Source organism: Anolis carolinensis, chromosome 3 (genome assembly GCF_035594765.1).
Source record: "Anolis carolinensis isolate JA03-04 chromosome 3, rAnoCar3.1.pri, whole genome shotgun sequence".
NCBI lineage: Eukaryota > Metazoa > Chordata > Lepidosauria > Squamata > Dactyloidae > Anolis > Anolis carolinensis.
The window spans coordinates 264832423-264855108 of NC_085843.1; the positions used below are offsets into that span (position 1 = coordinate 264832423).

Genomic DNA, 22686 nt, shown 5'->3' on the forward strand with positions numbered 1-22686 from the left:
CAGATTGAAAACTGGAAACTGCTCTTTCACCTTTAATGGTTTTGTAGAGGAGACAATTTCATTGACTGTTGCTTGTCATACAACCAGGTAACAAACAACACAGGCTGAAATTCCCACTTCCACACAACTGTTAATAATACAGAATCCACTCTAGTTTTCACTTTGACAATCCTAAACAGATGAACACATCTTTCTGAATCCTGCAGGGTTGCTATGATGAAGATGCAATCTCTTCTTACAAGAATCTTGTCAGTAATACCACAGCTTGGAAAACTCTTAGAAATGGCTTAGCAATATTTTCTGAGCCTTGGTTATGGGCAGTGCTGGATGGAGGATTCTAGGAGTCATAGTAAAATAATATAATTGAAAAGCTAATGTTTCAAAGTTCAGAGAAATAGACTGCAAAGTGATATATAATGGATAGAAGCTGTGTGTAGACTCACTGCTTACATTAGGATGTCAAGAATGGTGAGAAAAACCTTATCTAAAATGGAAAGAAGGCAAACCAGCTCTTAGTGATGGATGGCATTCATTTTCAGCAATGAAGTTATTAGACTTTTCCTCTGCTGGATGTCTAGGTTTAAATGAATACAAGAGAATATTATCCCTGTGACTTGCTACTGTGCCTAAATGTTTTTTTTTCCATGTACTTGCCCAACAATTCTCATTCTATTTAAAAGAAAATAAAGGGTCTTAAATAAAACCAGAAAGGGAAATGCCAATGAAATGATCCTGGATCACTGATCAGTGACATCCCTAGGATTTGGTGTTACCCTCCCATAAAAGACCATCCACAATATTGTAGTTAAGATACCAGAAAAATTGACAAAATCGGCAGCTGTAAAAAACAAAAACAAAAAAAACAAACCAGCAGCCACTCAAATAACCACATGTACTTGTGGTCACAATGCATGCATATTAGATGGCTCAAAAAGTAAATTATGATAGAATTTTAGTCTTGTAGGTATATTGCTGCAGTACATGTAAGCTGATTTTACAAAAATGTTTATGTAGCTATCTCTAACAACAGGCATAAAAATAAGAAATTGCTGCTGAAACATTGCAAAAATGTAATAGCCAGGCATTTTGGTGTCATCTCCTCAGATGGTGTCATACATCCCACACACCCCCAGTGACACCACTGTGTAGGATTGTTGGACTCAGTTGAAATACATGTCACTACAGAATGTGTATGAATGGTCTTTCTTTGTACAATTGTATCTATGGCACCAAGTACATTCCCTAGTTTTCTGAACTTCAGTGAAAGTTCAAAGTGAAACATCTTTCCATTAACCTTTTCAATGTTGGAAAACATAGGCCTGAAGTTCAATGAATGAAGGAAAAGGTGAGTAACAGACAAGAGTTCAATATACATTGTCGATGAATATGAAAGATAGTTGTGTTTCTATTTGAAAAACTGTGTCTCTATATAGACCTGACAAGTGCTTTACAATCGGCATTATCATGACCTTGGATAGTTACCAGCATTACCACCATCGTCTTTGAATTGCAGTCTCCCACGACCTTCTGGCAAACAAACTAGTAAAATGTAGGCTAGACAAAACTACGGTTAGGTGGATCTGTAATTGGCTAAGCGAACGAACACAAAGGGTGCTCACCAATGTGTCGTCTTCATCATGGAAAGAAGTGACAAGTGGAGTGCCACAGGGCTCCGTCCTGGGCCCGGTTCTGTTCAACAGATTTATTAACGACTTAGACGAAGGGTTAGAAGGCACGATCATCAAATTTGCAGACGACACCAAACTGGGAGGGATAGCTAACACTCCAGAAGACAGGAGCAGAATTCAAAACGATCTTGACATACTAGAGAGATGGGCTGAAACTAACAAAATGAAGTTCAACAGGGACAAATGCAAGATACTTCATTTTGGCAGAAAAAATGGAATGCAAAGATACAGAATGGGGGACACCTGGCTTGACAGCAGTATGTGCGAAAAAGACATTGGAGTCCTCGTGGACAACAAGTTAAACTTGAGCAAACAATGTGATGCGGCAACTAAAAAAGCCAACGGGATTCTGGCCTGCATCAATAGGGGTATAGCGTCTAGATCCAGGGAAGTCATGCTCCCCCTCTATTCTGCCTTGGTCAGACCACACCTGGAATGCTGTGTCCAATTTTGGGCACCGCAGTTGAAGGGAGATGTTGACAAGCTGGAAAGTGTCCAGAGGAGAGCGACTAAAATGATTAAGGGTCTGAAGAACAAGCCCTATGAGGAACGGCTTAAAGAGCTGGGCATGTTTAGCCTGCAAAAGAGAAGGCTGAGAGGAGACATAATAGCCATGTACAAATATGTGAGGGGAAGGCATAGGGAGGAGGGTGCAAGCTTGTTTTCTGTTGCCCTGCAGACTAGGACACAGAACAATGGCTTCAAACTACAGGAAAGGAGATTCCACCTGAACATCAGGAAGAACTTCCTCACTGTGAGGGTTGTTCGGCAGTGGAACTCTCTGCCCCGGACTGTGGTGGAGGCTCCTTCCTTGGAGGCTTTTAAGCAGAGGCTGGATGGCCATATGTCGGGGGTGCTTTGAATGAGATTTCCTGCTTCTTGGCAGGGGATTGGACTAGATGGCCCATGAGGTCTCTTCCAACTCTACTATTCTATGATTCTAGGCATTGCATAACTATAATGCCTTGGCAGTGCAAGGTCACACTCCTGCTACGCCACTCTGCCCTTTTCTTTTTGAAATATGCTTTTTCCATGAATTATATGTAGGGTTTAATAATTTTTAATTTTTTTCAGCATGAGGAGAGGACAGTCCCATCTACTGAGATCATCAACATGTTGCCACAGAAGCCCTTGGACCTCATTGAACCAGGTAAATCCTGAGGCCGTGGCATGACCAGGGGCTATTGACTGGGGAGGTAGCAGATAAGCAACAGGTATCAGATGACATTGCCTGATAGGGCCCATCACCAAAGGCCCTGCCTCTGTGTGTGTTTTCACCTCCATAAAATAAAGTCCTAAGTAAACCATTTGCAATAAAAAGCCAAAGGCAGTCAGGAACCACTTTTATGTAGCTTTCAGGAGTAAATAGTAAGTGAGATGCATCTAGGTGACCTCACCAGGTAAATCTTATATTCAGTGATTCACTAGAGGAAAGCTAAATGAAGTGATTTCACCTAAGTAAATTAGTCTCAAATGATGTATGTGGCGATTGCTGCTAATAAAACATTCTTCAATCAGAAAGATGTTCTTTGCTGGTGTTTCTATACATTCCTCTATGACCAGATGGTGTTATGAATTATGCGGGGGATAAAAGGGGGGGAAATATTATTTATGATCTCAAACAAGGTTAAAATAAAGGAGGGAAGAGCAATAAATCAAAAGAAAGAGGATTAGTTAGACAAAGTCTATACACATAAAAGGTCATGTGGTAGATATTTTAATTAGTAACACACACACAAAAGAGAAACAGAGAAGAGTTTGAAGAAGAAAGAACTATAAATGCCAAGCAAAAGAAACCAGAATGATATAGCACAGAGAAATTTTTATGAAAAATGATATAGGCAGGGAAATGTGATTGAGAAACCAAACCCGAAGAAGTATGGTTTGAAACTTTTATTGCCTTGTTGAGCAAGTCAAGCTAGAAATTTATATGAGACAAGAAGGAAACCAGGGCAAAAGGTAATTCATTGCTTTAGAGAATGACATTGATGGTAATAGCAAAAGGTTCACTGAATGTTGAACACATCACAGTCCTGGATCATAGCTGTGGGCTGGGTGTGGGTGCTGGTCATAATAACAGCAGAAATGCCAACCAAAGTGAGCAGAAATTCATGAAATTGAAGAAAGCTATGAACTGAAGGAAGGGGGATTTGTGAACAAATGGGCAGGATATGAAGAGGAAATTATTATTTGCTCTAGTAGACAATGAGTGGAGCATAGGCAGTGGAAAGACCTGAAATAAAATTTTATGCAAATAAAGAAGCAAATTTGGCATAGCAGGAACTGATATGAAAACTGTGGTCACAGTATTATGGAGGAATGGCCAGTGGCTGAAACATTAATATGAGAGACATGGGGTCTGTATATAGGGAAATAATAGGAAGGGAATTCACTCTGTACATGCTCTGAAGAGGTTTTCATTATTTTAGTGCACAGCTTTAACTTAAATGCCTTGTGGCATTGAGCTTCATCTCCAGTAACAGTGCATATCGAAGTCTCAGGAACTGCTATTTTTTTCCTGAATTTACAAATTGAAAAACTATTGTCAGGGTAAATTTCATGGGCAGATTAGAAAGTTTGGGTTTGAGTATATTTAGCCTTTGAGTTTGCGTTTTTTTCATATTAAAAAAGTCCTCAAATGTGACAAAAATATCCTAATGGGTGATTTTTTTTAACAGGGGCTTTTGTTGTGTTAAAGTGAAGTTGAAATTTAGAGATCTAAGGACTGAGGGTATTGAGAGTCCATGCCTAGTGAGCCTACCTAACCACCAATGTTCCTGGATGAGGCAAGACTCACCAGCACTGAAGACAAGGACAAAGGCTTTAATTTCAATCTGCAGAAAGGATGCAATGTATAGCAAAGAATGCCAAAACGTACAAGCATAACCATATTGTTGTTGCAAACATTTTTATACAGTAAAAACCCATTTACTAAGATTATCTCTGTTTAATTTCCCCACTCCAGTTGGTGTTTGGTTGAGCACAGAGGCTGCCAGTCGTGCCCCTGCTTCTGATTGGTCAGGAGGTGGGACTAAGCCAGCTTTCTTTCTGGTTGATGCAGACTCTGGTCACGCGGCTGTGGGATCCCCCTCCTACCAGGCGGAGAAGTCCTGGGGTGGCCAATCAGCTGACTGGGGGTGTCTTCCTCTGTGGAGATAATCCCCAGGAAACACAGTCCATATTTGAAGGGCTTAAGTTGGAATATCTGGTTATGGGGATGTCTGGTTATGGGGATGATAGGATTATGCAGATACAGAGTACAGGATGCCAGCAACAATGTGTGATGATTTATGAATCCGATAAAGGAAATATCTTAGAAATGTCATAGGTGTTTTAGAGTGATCAGTGTTCCTTTGTTCTGAGCCTTGTCCACTGATAGCAGAATCACACCTGGAACGGTTCCAGATGGCAAACAGGAGGCTTATCAGATGGAGGTGTATATCCATAATGGGTGGATGGTCTGCCTAGGCTGTGTCCACTGCTGAGGGGCACAGCATGACATTCCTGGAAGTTACCGCCTCTGGCCAGAGGCACGTAGAGGTGAAGAAGCTACTGCCACTTGTCTTTCTTTAATGTTCCCAGAAATAAAACAAAACATATTTGATAGCAAGAAGTAGAGGAAGAACATAAGGGATATAAAGTGTTTAAAATAAATCAGATTGGATACATTCTATTGAGAAGGTAGTCACATTGTTTACTGTTAATCTCTGAACATGTGTGCATCTCGGGATCAGCGAATGTGCTTGTGATTAAACAAGAATAGTTGGTAATTTTTGATGACTCCATTTGTCTATGGATTAATCTTCCTTGAGGGCTTATGACATTCAGCCAGGAGGTCATCAAAGAGCGATGACCCTCATGGCAGGCTCAGGATAAATGTATTTTAATAAATGGGTATGGATGGGGGGGGGGGGAGACACGACAGGGAAATAAGAATGTTATGAAGTCTATAGAAAGGGAACAAACTGTAGTGATAGAAGGGATACATTTTATGAAAGAGGGACTGGGGGCTCCCATGAGAGAGATCCGCTGTTGCAGTCCCTGTTTAGATGTGTGCTAGTATGAATCAGCACATATCTGTGGGTTGAAAGCATTCATCCTCATTAAAGATGATCCCCCTACACCTATAAGAAACAAGTACCCAGAGATCCATGTTATCAAGTTGCACAAGTCTATGCCCTACCCACTCTAGTCTGATCATGCCCACCATATTCCTGGTTACTGGTTGTTGAGATTGGTTTCATACACTTTTAACGATATTTTTAAACCTTGCTGTTTTTAATTGTATTCATTAGACTGTTAGGTGTTATTATGTTTTTAACTGTGTTTTAGTTGGTAAATTTTGTTGTATGCTTGGTCCCACTTATAAGCCACCCCGAGTCCCTTCAGGGAGATGGTGGCGAGGCAAAAATATATAAATAATAATAATAATTAATAATAATAATAATAATAATAATAATAATAATAATGATGATGATGATGATGATGTGGGAAAAAGCTGTAGATAGATTTTGTACTAGTTCAAGTAAGGAGCTTAATGGAAGATGAAGAGAGGTGCAGGGGCTAAGTCTAAGCTGGTCCAGAAGTCATTACATGAAGCCAGTAGTCCAAATAACAAAATGCAAATGGCAACAGAAAGAGATGTTAAATGTTGTCTGTCCAGAACTCAAGAGTCCCAAGAAATACCTGTACATCCAGGGCACATCTGGAGGGGAAAACTGAAGGCTCATTAAGGCAAAACCTAAAGTTTTGCATTTTCCTGCATTTTCCTGTGGGGCATCCAAATGACACCCCCACATAAAGAGAAATGATTTCAGAGTGAAGCAGGAAAATGGTGCTTTGTTCCAAAATAATTTGTCAGCTGGAAATACATAGAACCCATCAGGATTCCCAAATGGGTGATCCAGTAGGGCACCAGGTGCTTGATTAGTTGGAGTTGATTAGTTTAACAGATGTTGACTCCTATGACACTGTTTCTTTTCTCTTTTCCAGATGTCAAAGGATGTGGGTATTCCTAAAGTCCTGTTGAGGAGCAAACCCCTCAGCCAGTTCAGCTACCAGTTTATTGAATACAGACAAGGAGCTGTTATTTTGGATCCAGGAACTGCTTACAACCCAATACAGGGAGCATACCATCCCCCTGTTACGTCAGCTTCACTGGCTGCCAGTCTAGTACTGAGCACAATTCAAAGTGCTGGCTTTAGGCTACAAAGCCCTAAATGATTCCGGCCCAGTCTACCTGTCCAAACATATCTCCCCTTATGAACTACCTCAGAGTCTAAGATCATATGGTGTCAGGACCCAGGCTACGGAGCACCAATAACCATGCGCAGAGGCCGGATTCTATCTAATATCTTTATTAAAGGAAAATATAAAGTCAATAAAAACAAGTGAAGAATAAAGTTCAGAAATAGACCTTTCAGGAAAGGTCAAATATAGTCCAGGAAAATAATGTCCAATATGTGATATTAAGGTCCAAAGTTATAATCCAATAACCGAAACACACACTTTGCCAAGCAAAGTGTGGGGAATGACAAGGTCTTTTAGTCCATTGAAACTTGACAACAAGGCTTGGAAACAAACTAGATTCTTGGCTAAACAAGGCTTGATACGAGGCAATAAGAAACAAGAACAAGGTCCGTGGCGAGGTCCGGGGAACAAGGCAGGCTTGGAACTTAATCCTGGAAACAAGGAACTGGAGTTGCGTAGTCCACACACAATCTCACTCCTCAAGCTGACGAGTTGACTCCGCAAGATTTCCTTCGCGGCAAAACACCTAAATAGGGTCTCGTTTCCCGCCAGAAGAACACTTTCCCTGGAGAACTAGAAATGAAACTCAACTCTGTCCAGATGCATGACTCCTTAGAATTTCCCAAGGGAAGCAAACCTAATCAGCTAATTGTTTGGCTGCGATTTTGGCGCTCCGGCGATTCGCCTCCCTAGTTCCTCTATCTCTATTATAATTGTCCCTACGAGAAAACAGGGGAGAATTCTGCCCAAGGCTTGTTTGGCTGACTTCTTGAGGGCAAACATCCTGCAGGTGCAGGGGCTCCGATTCTGGCTGAACCGGTGGAAATCCCATGTTTTCCTCCTCATCTGCCACAATAGTACTAGGAACGGGACTACAAGGCCCATGAGACATCACATATGGGGAGGCCCTGCTCTCGGTCTCACCTCCTTCGCAAGTGCAACTGGTGGGGACGAGAGATAGCACCTTCTCAGTGGTGGCCCCTCAGTTGTGGAACTCCCTCCCAAGTGATATTAGATCAGCCCCCTCCCTCCTGGCCTTCAGAAAGTGAGTTAAAACTTGGCTTTGGGAACAGGCCTTTGAGAAATAGTACAGTGCAATAAATTTGCTGAAAATCATGAAATTGATTATGGAAAGGCCTTAGACCATGCCTTTGGATGACATGTCTCAAAATTGGATTGTATTTTAACTATGTTTTATGTATGTTCAATTTTAATTTAATCTTATTTCATCTATCCATCTATCTATCTATCTATCTATCTATCTATCTATCTATAAAAGATTGATGGAATCCCGGCAACTGACAAAACAACAAAACTAAACACCCCACAACCTCGAAAATTGACAGCACAACCCCTCACCCACGCCTCTACATTCATACAACAAAAAGAAAAGAAAAATAAAGTCCTAATTAGAGGGAGAAGAATAATTGTTTTTATGCAATTGCTGCCAGTTAGAAGGCTAAGCTCCGCCCACTTGGTCTCCTAGCAACCCACTCACCCCAGAGACAGGCAGAGTTAGGCCTCACTTAGGCCTCTTCCACACTGCCTATAAAATACAGGTTATCAGATTTTAACTGGGTTATATGGCAGTGTAGACTCAAGGCCCTTCCACACAGCTATATAACCCATTTATAATCTTATATTATCTGCTTTGAACTGGATTATCTTGACTCCACAGTGCCATATAATCCACTTCAGTGTGCATTTTATACAGCTGTGTAGAAGGGGCCTCACATAATCCAGTTCTAAGCAGATAATATAAGATTATAAATATACAGTACAGTCTCACTTATCCAACATAAACAGGCTGGCAGAACATTGGATAAGTGAATATGTTGGATAATAAGAAGGGATTCAGGAAAAGCTGATTAAACATCAAATTAGTAATCATTATACAAATTAACCACCAAAATATCATGTTGTACAACAAATTAGACAGAAAAAGTAGTTCCATGCGCAGTAATGCTATATAGTAATTATGTATTTACAAATTTACCACCAAAATATCACAATGAATTTAAAACACTGACTACAAAAACATTGACTACTAAAAGGCAGACTGTGTTGGATAATCCAGAACATTGGATAAGCGAATGTTGGATAAGTGAGATTCTACTGTAATATGAAATAATTACTGTGGTACAATAATACAAAACAATATAATCTCTAAAACCAGGATAGTAAATAAAGAGCAACACTCTGAAAGCAGGGAAATTGGGAATTCCACAAAGGAAACAATCAGGGCCAGCTAACACCTCCCAAGAAAGGATTCTTCCAGAAAGGAAGCTGAGAAGGGAGTGAAGCACTGTGTATTACCAAAGTCATTATTATTACTATCATTACTATCATTATTATTATTATTATTATTGTGTTGCAGTCAACCGTGAAAATGAATACAATATGGCTCCAAGTATTCAAAAGCACTAAAATCAGAATATATAAAAATTACTGTGGTATAATAAAACAGAACAATACAATCTCTAAAATCAGAACACTAAATAAAGAACAACACTTTGAAAATAGGGGAATTCCACACAGGAAACAATCAGGGCCAGCTAACACCTCCCAACAAAGTATTCCCATCACCAAAGTCTGGCAAATCCTCTGTTTTCTGAGGGCCACAGACAGTAGAAGCACATAAAATATCGCAAAGAACACCACTCTGAAAAGGGAATTCCAGACAGGAAACAATCAGGGCCACCTAACACCTCCCAACAAAAAATTCACTCAGGGAGGAAGCAGCCAGGCTTTAAACCTCGAAGGTCATTACATGCTAATCATTTTGCCTAATTGCAGCATTCATACTTACCTCCAACAGACAAAAAAAAATCAGAAATATTGTATATTCACAATCTTTAGGAAATAACATCCCCTGATGGCGCTGAGCTGCTAAACTTCTGGACCAAAAGGTCACAGGTTTGAATAGCGGGAGTGGAGAGAGCCCCCACTGTTAGCCCCAGCTTCTGCCAACCCTAAGTTCAAAAACATGCAAATGAGAGTAGATGAATAGGTTCTGCTTCGGCGGGAAGATAACGGTGCTCCATGCAGTCATGCCACATAACCTTGGAGGAGTCTACTGACAACACCAGCTCTTCGGCTTAAAAATGGAGATGACCACCAACCCCCAGAGTCAGACACAACTGGACTTAATGTCAGGTGAAAACCTATACCCTTTACCTTAACTACCACCAATTCCTCAATACTTTATTTTCCATACCACCATACTTCGCCACAGCAATGCGTGGCCGGGCACAGCTAGTGTTTTATATTTTAGGCACTATTATATAGTGCTGTTTGTAAGCCGCCTTGAGTTCCCCCAGGGGTAGAGAAAGGCGGAATATAAACATGGCAAATAAATAAATAAATAAATAGAAGTCCTCTGTTTTAAATTCCAGAGGGCAAGTTAGGACAGATGAGAACATTTGTAACTATTTGTACATCCCTTCTTCATGTACTCCCCCAGTCATTGGCTAATATGTGTTTCTTCATGTAGCTGAACATTCAATCACAGAAGTTTGATGAATTTAGGATATTTGATTGAAAACACTCCTGATTTTAGACTAAGGTAGTATTGCACCCCTCTCTCTGTATCTTCCATTGATATTAGCCATAATGTAATGGGCCAGGGAGAACTGAATTGGAGTAACATAGATAGTCAAGTGGTGTTGGATTCTTGGATGTCAGGCAAGGAAAAACCTCTGATGGACTTCACATGGAGTCTGGTAAATGCCCCAATATGCCAGGTACTGACATTTAGTCAAGCTGGAAAGCAGGATAGTATTAAGATGACCCTGATACCTTGAATATTCACTCTACTGCTGAGAACTGGTCATAAGATAGGAACTTCTGTACATGCAGAATTTTCTAACAGCAATCTTAATGATAAGAACATAGCTAAACATGCACTTTCATTAATACCATTAGCCATTATAAATACAGGTAATATAAAAGTTGAAGCAAAGATGAAGTATAATCCTTTTCATTAAAAATGGCTCTTCTAAATGCTATGATGGTTTGGATAAGAATATGAGCCTTGAAGGGCTCCCTACACTTTCCAATTCCTCCTATGTTCTCTCATTGCTATCTTCAATGGAACAGTAGAAAATCTCACTTAACTTGGGACAAATTGGCTGCAGCATTTGCAGAAATGAAAAGAATGTAAAAATATAAAATGATATCAAAGAATGGGTAGATAACCATGTTTGCTGACTTTCCAAATTACTTTCAGGTGGCTTGGTATGTTTCTGCTAAGAAGTAAGTTTTGCAAAATGTATTACATTACTTTTGGGGTCATTTTCGTGTATTACAGGGTTTTTTTTAAAAAAACCCACCTGATCCAATTTCCACTGTAGTCAGAGGTGCATTATGCATGAAAAATACAAAACGGCAGGGGGTACAATTTCTAGAGGCCAGACATACCTTTGTGGGAGCAAATTGAACCTTCAGTTGAAATACAACAAGAGCAAATCATATTCGCTTGGGCTCTCAACACTATGATTGTGAGCACTAATCAAGTAGCTGGAGGCACAAAAGTGCAGCTTACTAGCTACATCCAGTGAGATTGGTTTCAAGCTTTCCTTAATAAAGCTGCACCAGAGTGTGCCAGACTCCACACAGATCATTCAGCTTAAAAATCTGTGGCTTTGTAGCCTGGAGTGTTTTGTGTACATGATTTAATAATAATAAACCTGTCCTCATGGTCAGATCATTACATAGGGATGCCCATCCTCTTTGTGTTCCCTGCAAAAAATTGTAAGAAGTATAAATTCTATTGGGACTCATACAGGAAGGGATAACTTGTGTAGATTTTCTGATACACGATGCTATGAATGTAGCAGGACTTTGGGAGAATGCTACCTAGAAAGAAAAGTAGAAAAGGCCAGTCATCTATGTTTTAAGATGAATAACTGAACTATACACAGTTAGAGAAATGTTTGTATCTGTCTTATAGCCCTGATCTCTTTCTGCAGTTTTCCCTGTTCTTTGGGCATCGTGCATTACTTGCCATTTGAACACTTGTGTGTGTCTATTTGTCTCAAATCTAGAGTAAGTAATATGTGCTTTATCAAATGCTTTATCAAATGCTTTCAGCTTGTGTTTGTTAGCAACCTTTTCATGCCTCTGTTCACTAATTGCTAGTTTGCATGTTTGCAGACTTCCTGTTTGTTTGCTTTACCATACTTTCATCCTGCATCTGCCATTTTTCTGAATTTCCTTTCTTTTTATGTGAGATTACAGATGAATATTCTAAGTAAAATGATAGCTGGATAGGTGATAGATTGACAGATAGACAGTGTTTCTTTCTTTCTTTGCCAGACTGTGTGGGCATAGGTTTGGTTGTTGTTCAGCTTCTGCCTTGCCAATTCAATTATGCTGGTGGAGCTATATCCTACTATCTGCCACATTTCACAAAACTGCCAAGATAGTCAAAGGTGTGATTTAATAGACAAGTAAAACCAGTCCTATTCATACTCTAGTCTCTAACATGTTCTTCTGGGAAAGAGAGACAATTAAGAGTGGGGTGGAAGAGTGACCTGCAAGTAATAATATGCAGGTGTTTGGAGGCTGTGGCATGCTGAGTGGTGCTATGCCATTTGTAGTATTTTCTTGGTGCTGTTCTCCATGGCCAGCCTCTGAGCATCTGGGTAAGCCAGCTACATCTCTTGCTTTCATTTTGTCATGCAAAGGGCAGGAAGACTGAAATAGATAAGCAATGCAGCCAGGCAAGTTTTTTTTATTTCATGTCAAAAGCATTGCATAATAAATAACATAATTGTTAGCAATGGTCTTGATAAAGACCTTTGGTGTTCATCCATTTGTGGAGAGATAAAACACATTTAAAATGTTTAAAAAATGTTTAAAAGCAATTGCATTGCCAGGCAAGTGGAGAAGCAGACATGTATTTAGAAGAGCTCAGTGGCTGGACAGCTGCAGTAACATGACATAAATCAGAAGGATGATCAAGTGACAGGGTGATGTGGTGGTCAATCCATCATAGGCAGCTAGATTCTTTTCAAATGATTCTACACAATGTTGACATAGTCTGTAGAAGACTTCTGTGCAATTCTAGTAGAAGGTAGGCTTCTGAATATATGGATGTGTGTGTGTGTGTGTGTGTGTATGTGTGTGTGGACACCTAGCCATGAATGTCTACACTGATATTTATTTATATGTTTATTTATTATCTTTATTTATACCTTTCTCCCTATGGGGACTCTAACACTCCACATTACGTACGTTTAAAAGGTGCAATACAAAAGTAAAAAGCAATTAAATAATAGCAGTATTGTAAACCAAAATTAAAATACAGTAGATATATTAACATTATATTTTAAACTCATATTCCCTCCAATCCCACCCATAGTACCCCCAGGATTAAAAACCACAGAACACCCTGAACTGATCTTAAAACCCTTAATCCACAACTCCCTGGAGTCTGGAGGCCACCACATGCCTCAAAACCTTGCTCAGAAAAGGGAAGGTTGGACACTGGCCAATAATTGTCCATTAGAGAGGGCTTCAGGGATGGCTTTTTAATGTGGGTCTCATAGCTGCCTCATTTAGGCAAGTTGGAACTTTGCCTTGTTCCAAGGAGGCATTGACCACCACCTTCATCCACTGTCATTCCCTCTCTGGCCTGTTTGATCAGCCAGGAAGGGCAAGGATCTAGAATACATCTAGTAGCTCTCACCTCTCCATATATCCTGTCCACATGCTCAGGCTGCACAAATTGAAAGGTATCCATCAACAATGGACAAGCAGGGGTCAAAGTTACATCTAGTGGAACTGTATCAATAATAGCATCCAAATTGGAATGGATCTGAATGACTTTAATTGCAAAATGCTTTGCAAATTCTTTACAGCTGGCTGCTGAATTGTCAGTGATTTCTCCTTGAGGACCAGTATATAATAGCCCTCTGATCACTTGAAACAGAACAACTGGACAATTCCTTGCAAATGCAATGGTAGCAGCAAGGAATGATTTCTCTGCTGCTTTCATTGCTGTGGAGTAGGCTTTCAAATACTCTCTAGCTTGTGCTCAGTCAGATTCGCTTTGAGTTCTCTGCCAACATCATTCTAGTGTCCATCTCACTTGATTCATCACTACCAACTCCATGGAAAACCAAGGAGCTGGTTCGGCTCTACTCCATGAGAGGGGACGTTCAAGAGCAATGGTGTCCACCACCATAGCCATTTCTTCATTCTAGAGATCAGCTAGAGCTTTGACAGAATCACCTGCCAAGGCTACAAGAAAATCTCCAAGAACTGTCAGAAATCCATCTGGATTCATAAGCCTCCTGGGGCAGACCATCTTATACAGTCCCCTACCCCTGCGGAGGTTTGAAGTTCCAGCAAGTTGAAACCTGATCAGGTAGTGATCGGTGATGGAACTATGACAAGTTCCTCCATACCACAATCGCCATCATCCCATCCTGCACAGAAAATAAGGTCCAAAGTGTGCATGGGTAGGGCAAGGCATCACTTGGGACAGACCCATGGTTGTCATGGAGGCCATGAAGTTCTGAACCAGGGCAGTCTCAGCATGGATGTTGAAGTCTCTTAGCACTATTAGCCGCTGAGACTCCAACATGAACCCTGAGATCACCCCAGCTAGCTCAGGAAGGGAAACTGTTGAGCAGCAGGGTGTGTGGTACAGCAAGAAGATCCGTATTCTGTCGTGGTTACCCACCTTTAGGTAAATACATTCAAACAATGTTGTCTGTGGGGTGGGGAACCTGGTCAGGAGGATGGAATCATGATAGACCTCTGCAACTCCACCTCCCTGCCCCCCAGGCCTCACCTGCTGCTGCACAGAGAATCCTGGTAGGCAAAGCTGAGAGAGATTAACCCCACCCCCACCCCCCGTCTTATCCAACCAGGTCTCTGTGATACATACCAGGCCAGCATGCTCATCCAGAATCAAGTTCTGGATGGCTGCTGTTTTTCCATTTACTGACCTGGCATTCAACAGCAGCACTTTTAACATAAGAGGACTGTCACCCTGGTTAGACAGATATGTATCTATGAGAAAGAGAATATATGGTGAGCTTGGCACCATCCATTGCCAACTCTGATTCTGCCTATGATAGATTTCCCCTAAAGGAATCTAATCTCCAGTTGGTGGTACTTTCAGGAGATAATCCTCATGACAGTAGACCTTTTAAATAATTCAAGATGGTTTAGCATTGGTCTGAGTTCAAAGTTCCCAAAGAAAATGTAAACAGTGAGGGACGACTTATTAAATAAGGATACTAGTGCACCAGTCATTCATGATACAATTAGCAAACAAAACAAAACAAAACAGGAGGTTTCAGCATTGTCCAATATTGTTAAAGTATAGGACAGCTGTAGGTCAAAGTTACTAAAAACAAAGGAGAAGGACTGGAAAATGAATGCCAACTGGGATAAATGTAAGGTACAAGTTAAGTACTCCTTTCCTGCAAGTACAGGAAACAGTAATCTACATACAGTGTTCATCATGACCAAGTCAATCAGTCATTAAGCTTCTGCTGGATTTGAAGAATTTTGGTCAGTTTTCAGAAATGTACATAAAACTAGTTTATATAAGTATATTAAGATAATTAATTTTAAAAATACTAAGTAAAAATAACGATCATTAAAAGTGCCCTGGTCTCCCCTTCCCCAAAACATAGTGCCTTAAAGAGGAATAGCAGCCTTATATGATGTCTGCTTTACATTTCAGCCTTAGGGGAAATTGATTTTTTAAACAAATTTCTTTCAAGTGTGAGTTTGTGGTTGCATTTGATTGCTTCCAATATGCAACTGGTCCTGTCAGAAAGCAAATTACCTCTTTGTATAACTGAGTTGATAGATTTTTTTTCTTCTGCAATGGTTTTTCCTCTAGCAAGTTTTAGTTTAATTAAGTTTGTGGGACAGTGTTCAATTATATCTCCCTTACATCGGACTACAAAGTTTATATGATGAGTCTTTTATCTACCAGACTAGAATAATGTAGCATGCCTTTGACACTGATTTTGAATACACTGGATTAGCATATTTCTAACTGTGCATGTAGAAAATATATTTTCTTAGCACAGATGACTTAGCACGAAATATTGGCTTAAATAATGTGTCTTTTAAATTCAAAATAAATTCATCCAGCCACTCAATGTCATTTGCCAGATTTTTCTGTGAACATAATAATTTTAGAGTTGAAAAAATACATTATTAACAATAGTAGAACTGAGTCGGGAAATTCTGAATTTTATTAACACGATTGATATTACTTTGTCTGGGCATTTTGTTGGTTTGGCACATTGATGTATTTTGTTGGTTTGATACATGTAAAGAGATGCAATTACAGATTTGGTAGAACAGTTACATTCACTAGTCTAAATTTCCTTTGAAAATCTTCATCTAGATTTAAATATATAGACATTTTCTCACTGCTGCTCCTATTCTCTTCCAGATTTGACAGAGATAATGCTTAAAAGCCTGTCAGAACATAAATGTCTTTGTTTGCCTATGGAAGGTCAGTGAAAGGAATCTCAGTTACATACAATAATGTTCAAATATAACGAAACAGAAGAATAAAAACACAAAAAAGGGAAAATCATTACATTCACTGTAATTTTTTTTTCTATATATCACTCCTCAAATTTTACAAGCATTATTAGATGTTCTAATCATTGGATCAGAGGTGGAGAAAAACTATCCTTCCAATAATAATGAAGTATCAGTCAAGGGGTTATGGAAAACCTACTTTGATTTGTTAATTTCCAAGAAACAGATAAATATTTCTTTAAAACCATGTGTGTCACTGAATATCAATGAACTTTTGAAAAACAGATTTATTTATTCAATCACTTTGTCCCAAAAGGTAGCTCCTATAGAACAGCTCAAAACAGAATTAATGAAGTTTGACACCACCTTACGTGTTGCAGCTCAATGCTATGGAATCACGGGAGTTATAGTTTTACAGGGCATTTTCTGCCAAAGAGTGATAGTGCCTCACCAAAGCACAAATACCTGATTTCCATAGAATCATAGAATCATAGAATAGTAGAGTTGGAAGAGACCACATGGGCCATCCAGTCCAACCCCCTGCTAAGAAGCAGGAAATCGCATTCAAAGCACCCCCGACAGATGGCTATTGAGACAGATAGCATTGAGCCATGGCAATTAAGGTGGTGACAAACTGCAGACGCACCCCTAGATACAAGGTAAATGCTACACAGGCATGACTAGGTTAATGAGCTTGTTTTTGAAGGTAAACTTTCCAGAATAATTTTGTCATCAAACAGCTTGGTCATGGATCCCACTGTTTTGGCAATCTGTGTTTGTCCCTTGTAGAATACAATATCATTTCACAGTGAATCACAGCAATCTCCTCTCTTCGGATATTTACTGTTGTACTTATCATGTGAGTTATAGAGCCCTTAGTGCCCGCACAGAATTAAATGTCAGATAAAATCAAGGCCAGTGTTTAATGGCACGAAATACACTTAACCACAGTCCAGAGATCTCTTGATGTTAGTATTCCAGCTCAGAAAGCTGAGCTGCAAATGAAAGTTAAATTCAGACACCAATAATTGTATTAATTTTCCAAGACATTTATTGGCTAGGAGAAAGGCATGCTGAGCTTAATAAAACCAAGAAAGCATTACAATGTGATATTTATTGAGCTTTGGTCTTATTCACTGTATTTTTCTCACTATATATGTGATTGTATAGTTATTAATCCTATTTTGCCTAAAGATGTCAAATAAAGTTGAAAAAAATAGCATTTAATGATTTTCTAATACATAACTTCTTAATGTCAAGAATCTGATTGCTGTAAATCTGTATTCTGAGCACAATGCCATGAAGTGAAAAAACAATATTTAGCTCTGGTCCAGGATATCCAAAGCACCATATCATCCAGTATAAGTCTACATAAGCTTTAAGGACTTCATCACACAAAGTTGCTATTCCATGGCAGTCACATGATCAGTGAGAGTGGGTACATACTGGTATGAACACCCTCATTATCTTACCTGAAGGAGCTTCTACCACACTCCGAGGCAGAGAGCTCCACTGTTGAACAGCTCATAAGGTAAAGAAGTTCTTCCTAATGTTCAGGTGGAATCTCCTTTCCTGTAATTTGAACCCATTGCTCCTAGTCCTTGTTTCAAGGGAAGCATGACACCCTTTCACATATTTATACATGACTATCATGTCTTCTCTCAGTCTTCTCTTCTGCAGGCTAAACATACCCAGCTCTTGAAGACTCTCTTCATAGGGCATGGTCTCCAGACCATTAATTATTTTAATCACCCTCCCCTGGACACCTTCCAGCTTGTCAATATCTCTTTTAAGCTGTGGTGCCCAGAATTGCACACAGTATTCCAGGTGAGGTCTAACCAAAGCAGAATACAAAGGCACCATGACTTCCTTTGATCTTCACACTATACTCCTTTTGATGCAGCCTAAAATTCCATTGGCTAGCTGCTGCATCACACTGTTGGCTTATGTTCAATTTATTGTCCACTAAGACTCCAAGATCTTTCTCACATGGATAGTTGTCAATCCAGGCATCATCAATCCTGTATATTTGCATTTCATTTTTTTGCCTAAGTGGAATATCTTACATTTGTCCTTGCTGAAATTCATTTTGTTAGTTTTGGCCGAGGTCTCTAATCTGTTATGGTCATTTTGAATTTTGATCCTGTCCTCTGGAGTATTAGGGAGCCCTCCTAATTTGGTGTCATCTGCAAACTTGATAAGCATGCCCCGCTAAACCTTCATCCAAGTCATTAATAAAGATGTTGAACAGAAAGAAGGTGTTGAGCAGCTGTGCATTTTCCCTATCCCCTGTTAGCATTTCACCGCCTTCTCCTTGCAGAGGCCCTACCGTTTCCTTTTTCTTCCTTTTTCTACTGAAATAACCAAATAATCCCTTTTTATTGGTTTTAATCTCTCTGGCAAACCTGAGTTCATTTTCTGCATTAGCCTTACAAACCCTTTCCCTATCTATTTTTGTTATTTGTTGAATTCCTCTTTGGTGATTTTCCCCCTTTTCCATTTCTTGTGCACGTCTCTTTAAAATCTTAGCTGAGTTAAATGTTCTTTGGACATCCCTTCTAGTTGTTTTACACTTCTATTATGGTCCTATGGTCAAACTTCCACATATCCTTGTAAGCCCTCCTTCCTTCTCTTCCACTGCTCCATGTTGTTGCTGTTGTTGTTGCTGTTGCTGTTATCATTATGCTTACTACAACTTCTACTATTACTACTACTTCTTAAGTAATTCCACAGATCCAGCAATGATTTTTTTTAAAAAAATGGCAAATATAGTGTTATATAAATACTTTGAGAATTACAAGGGAATTAGGAGTGAGTAGGAGAGGAGGAAAATCCTCCCACCTGATGTGATTTCAGTACTGGTGCAAGATAGGTGATGGGAATGTTGCCGCATTGGTAGCTATTGATGGGTTTTGCCTATCAGCAGTGGGGATCAAGTTAACCATAGAGAGAATGCATATTAGCAGCTTCAATGACACTTTGCCTCCTTTATGTGATCAAGTCCTTAGATTATCAGGAAAGGGGCTTTTCTCAGTCCTATCATCTTCCTAGGCATGTTTTGTGGAAGCCAGGAAGGTCTCCATCTCTGTGTTTTTTATCAGTCTTACCACATTCCCAGACATGATTGGTAAGATCAAGGGAGAAGACTTTCTCTGTGGCCATTTGCAGACTTTAAAAGTCTTCCAAACTGGAGTAAGAGCGGAAGTCATCGAACACCCCCTCCCCTCCTTTTTTAATTTCTCTATTATTGTATTTCATACTTTCCTATACATTTATTGTTCCCCCACTTTTATGTAACATAACGGTTTTTGTTGTTTTTTCTTCATTTATGTTTTCTTGCTTCTTTTTTCTTCTTTCCTACTTTCCTATATTTTATATTGTTCCCCCACTTTTTATGTACTGTATATTATCTTTCTTGTTTAATAAAAATTAGATATATAAAAAAAGTCTTCCAAAATAGGGAGGCTAGACTTGCTTCTCCAAACTGCTGCCCCTCAATTATCCTATTCTATCCTATCTGATTTGTCATCAATCCACTCCTTTTGGCTTCACACGAATCTACCATATGGCAAAATATACAATCCTGTGCTTTTCTTTTCCATTTCTGGTTGAATAGCTTAACCATTGGTTTCTCTCATCAAATATGAGGTTTGCCCATGTTGATGCAGCTTTATCTCTTATTGTCATGCCACACATCCTTCTTTCCATTGCTCTCTGAGTCACCACCAATTTTTCCTCCTCTAACTTTGTTGTTGCCCATGTTGCAGATGCGTATAACATCACTGGTAAAACTGTAGTGTTGAAGATATCTGCTTTGACCTTTATTGGCAGCTTATCATTAGCACTGCCAATTTCAATTAAAAGCCATTCAAGCAGCCTTGCGTCTTCTTGCCCATTTGCCATTTGCCAAATTATTTGACTGTACTTGTTGTCCAAGATATACATATTCAATAACTTCCTCGATTTCATCTCCATTTATAATGATGCGGTCCTGGACACATTGCTCAGTTTTCATTCATTTCGTTTTCTTCAAGTTCATTTCCAGTCCTACTGATATTGAGAGTAGTAGATGGGAAAAACTTCTTCTGGGAAGTTTTTAGAAATTGACTCTTTGAGCTTTCAACAGTGTGCTGCTCCTCAGATCATAATGGATCATAATATTTAGAATGGATTTCTTTTAACTAGTTTGAATTCTCTGGATAATTTAATAATATTTTAACAGTAACATTTTCATGTTTTATTTATATGATTTGGTAAGGTTTTCAACAATATACGAGGAAAAGTTGGATATAAATGAATAAACTCAACTTGTGTTACCATCTTCATCATCTTTATCTCTGTATTGTGAAAATATAGAGAACCCGTTCTGGTTCACAATATAAACTGGTCAAATTACTACACTGGATTTGTACAGTATGCCTCTCTCCATACTGAGTTACACATTTATAAACAATCTGCAGTAGGCATCTATGGCAATGTATGCACATCCCCAGTTCTACAATTTTGAGCTGAATATGGATGGTCAATGTTGGACAAAAATGTCAAGTGGCTTCCACTGGAGATTTAATGCATGCAAAACAATCAGCAGGATTCCAGTAGTTTTACAAGGGTTTTAGCTTCTTTGTTAAAGAGTGCTGGTGCCTCACCAAACTACAACTCCCAGGATCCCATAACATTGAGCAATAGTAGTTCTTGTGGTGTCAAACTGCATTAGTCCTACAGATTAGATGCACTCTAAGTCCCATTGAATACACTAATTTTTGAGTAAACATAGTGAATACTGTGCTGCTAGCTGTATTTGGGCCACATCACTTTTCTCTTTCCTTTTTCCTTTCTGTTCTGGATGACCAATTGAACTTCAATGCAGCATTCCCAATGGAATACTGTAAAAATGTAGTGCACACAACAGAAGAACAAACACAATGATTGGCAGAAACTAAGGCTATTAGTACAATTAAGTTGATAGGTTGAATTCTCTCAAAATGGTCACACTAATTGAAGTGACTCTTGATCAGTCTGTGTAGCTTTAAGCTTGACATCATTCAGCATACATTCACTGTTTTCAGCTTAGCATTTGAGGCAACACTGTTTTAATTTTGTTTGATTGCAATATCTAATGACTGCCAAGCCAAATCAAATAACACCGGAGACAACAGACAACTTGCCAAGATCTGAGCACTGTTTTGAACTTCACAGAAAGCAAGCTATTTATAATTAAAACAGTTCTGCCTCCGTAGGAGAACAAGACTCAAATGTACAAAGTTGCCCAAATATTTACATGAATTCACTCAAACATTTTCTGCATGTAGCTTGTTGTACTGTCAAGAAGAGGTGTGCAATTCAGCCAAAAGGCATGCCATTTTGGGGTCCATTTTTGGCTAACCACTCATTCTGTTTACTGGGAAGTTACTCGAATCAGGAGGGGTGTTGCCATTTTCATTCGGCAAAGATTCAGCTGATTGGCTACAATGAGAAACTTTAAAGGCTCAATCATCAGTCATTTAAGGCCTATCTGCATGAAACCTACCTCAGTTTTAGACCCTATTTACAACTGCAGGCCTGCCAAGTTTCAAAACAATTCACCAATTTACTGATTTTTTAGAATTATTTTAATTTTTTACCATAACATTTTTTAAAGTAAGACAAACCCCAAGAGAGGGTTCTAGGAATTGTAGTCACCAGTTGTGTCCATCCTCAGCCAATCAGAGCATGGACACAACCAGGCTTTTTATTGGCTGAGAAACACACACAGAGAGAAAACTTCAACTCCCATCATTCTCCAAGAGGAACACAGAGACTTTTCAATGCCCGCCCCATGCAAGTGCTGCTGGAAAAGTGAGTTCCCAGTGGGGCCCTTTTTGGAGGAGAAGCCTAGGAAACTTTCCAAAAAGAAATAGACGGACACTGATGCTGGGGAGGGAGATGCTCCAGGAGCCCCACGCAGACCCTTGCCTCAGGTATATTGCAGATTTAACTCCTTCCTCTCCAGTAGCCAATAAAATCCAGCTCTCTTAATCCATTTTGGTCAGCTTTTTGTTCCCCTCCTGTCCGTTCTGTTTTTGGAGATTATACGAAACAGACCACCGAATATTAGAAATCATTTTTGTTTAAACTGATTTGGGCCCAAGCCTACTACCAAGCATGTTTTTCAAATTCAAAAAATGACTATATCAGAAAGATTCAGCATAGGTGCATGAAATGCAATATTCTTGATTGTCTAACA

General features: G+C 39.4%; 1 long non-coding RNA gene across 1 annotated transcript in view; it reads left to right on the forward strand.

Moving 5' to 3' along the window:
* LOC134297884 (uncharacterized) overlaps window positions 1-22686 on the forward strand; it is a 95375-nt gene that overhangs the window by 44940 nt on the left and 27749 nt on the right. Inside the window, exon 2 of the long non-coding RNA XR_010004788.1 lies at window positions 2763-2838. This is a non-coding gene — a long non-coding RNA (uncharacterized LOC134297884). The remainder of the gene's footprint in view (window positions 1-2762; window positions 2839-22686) is intronic.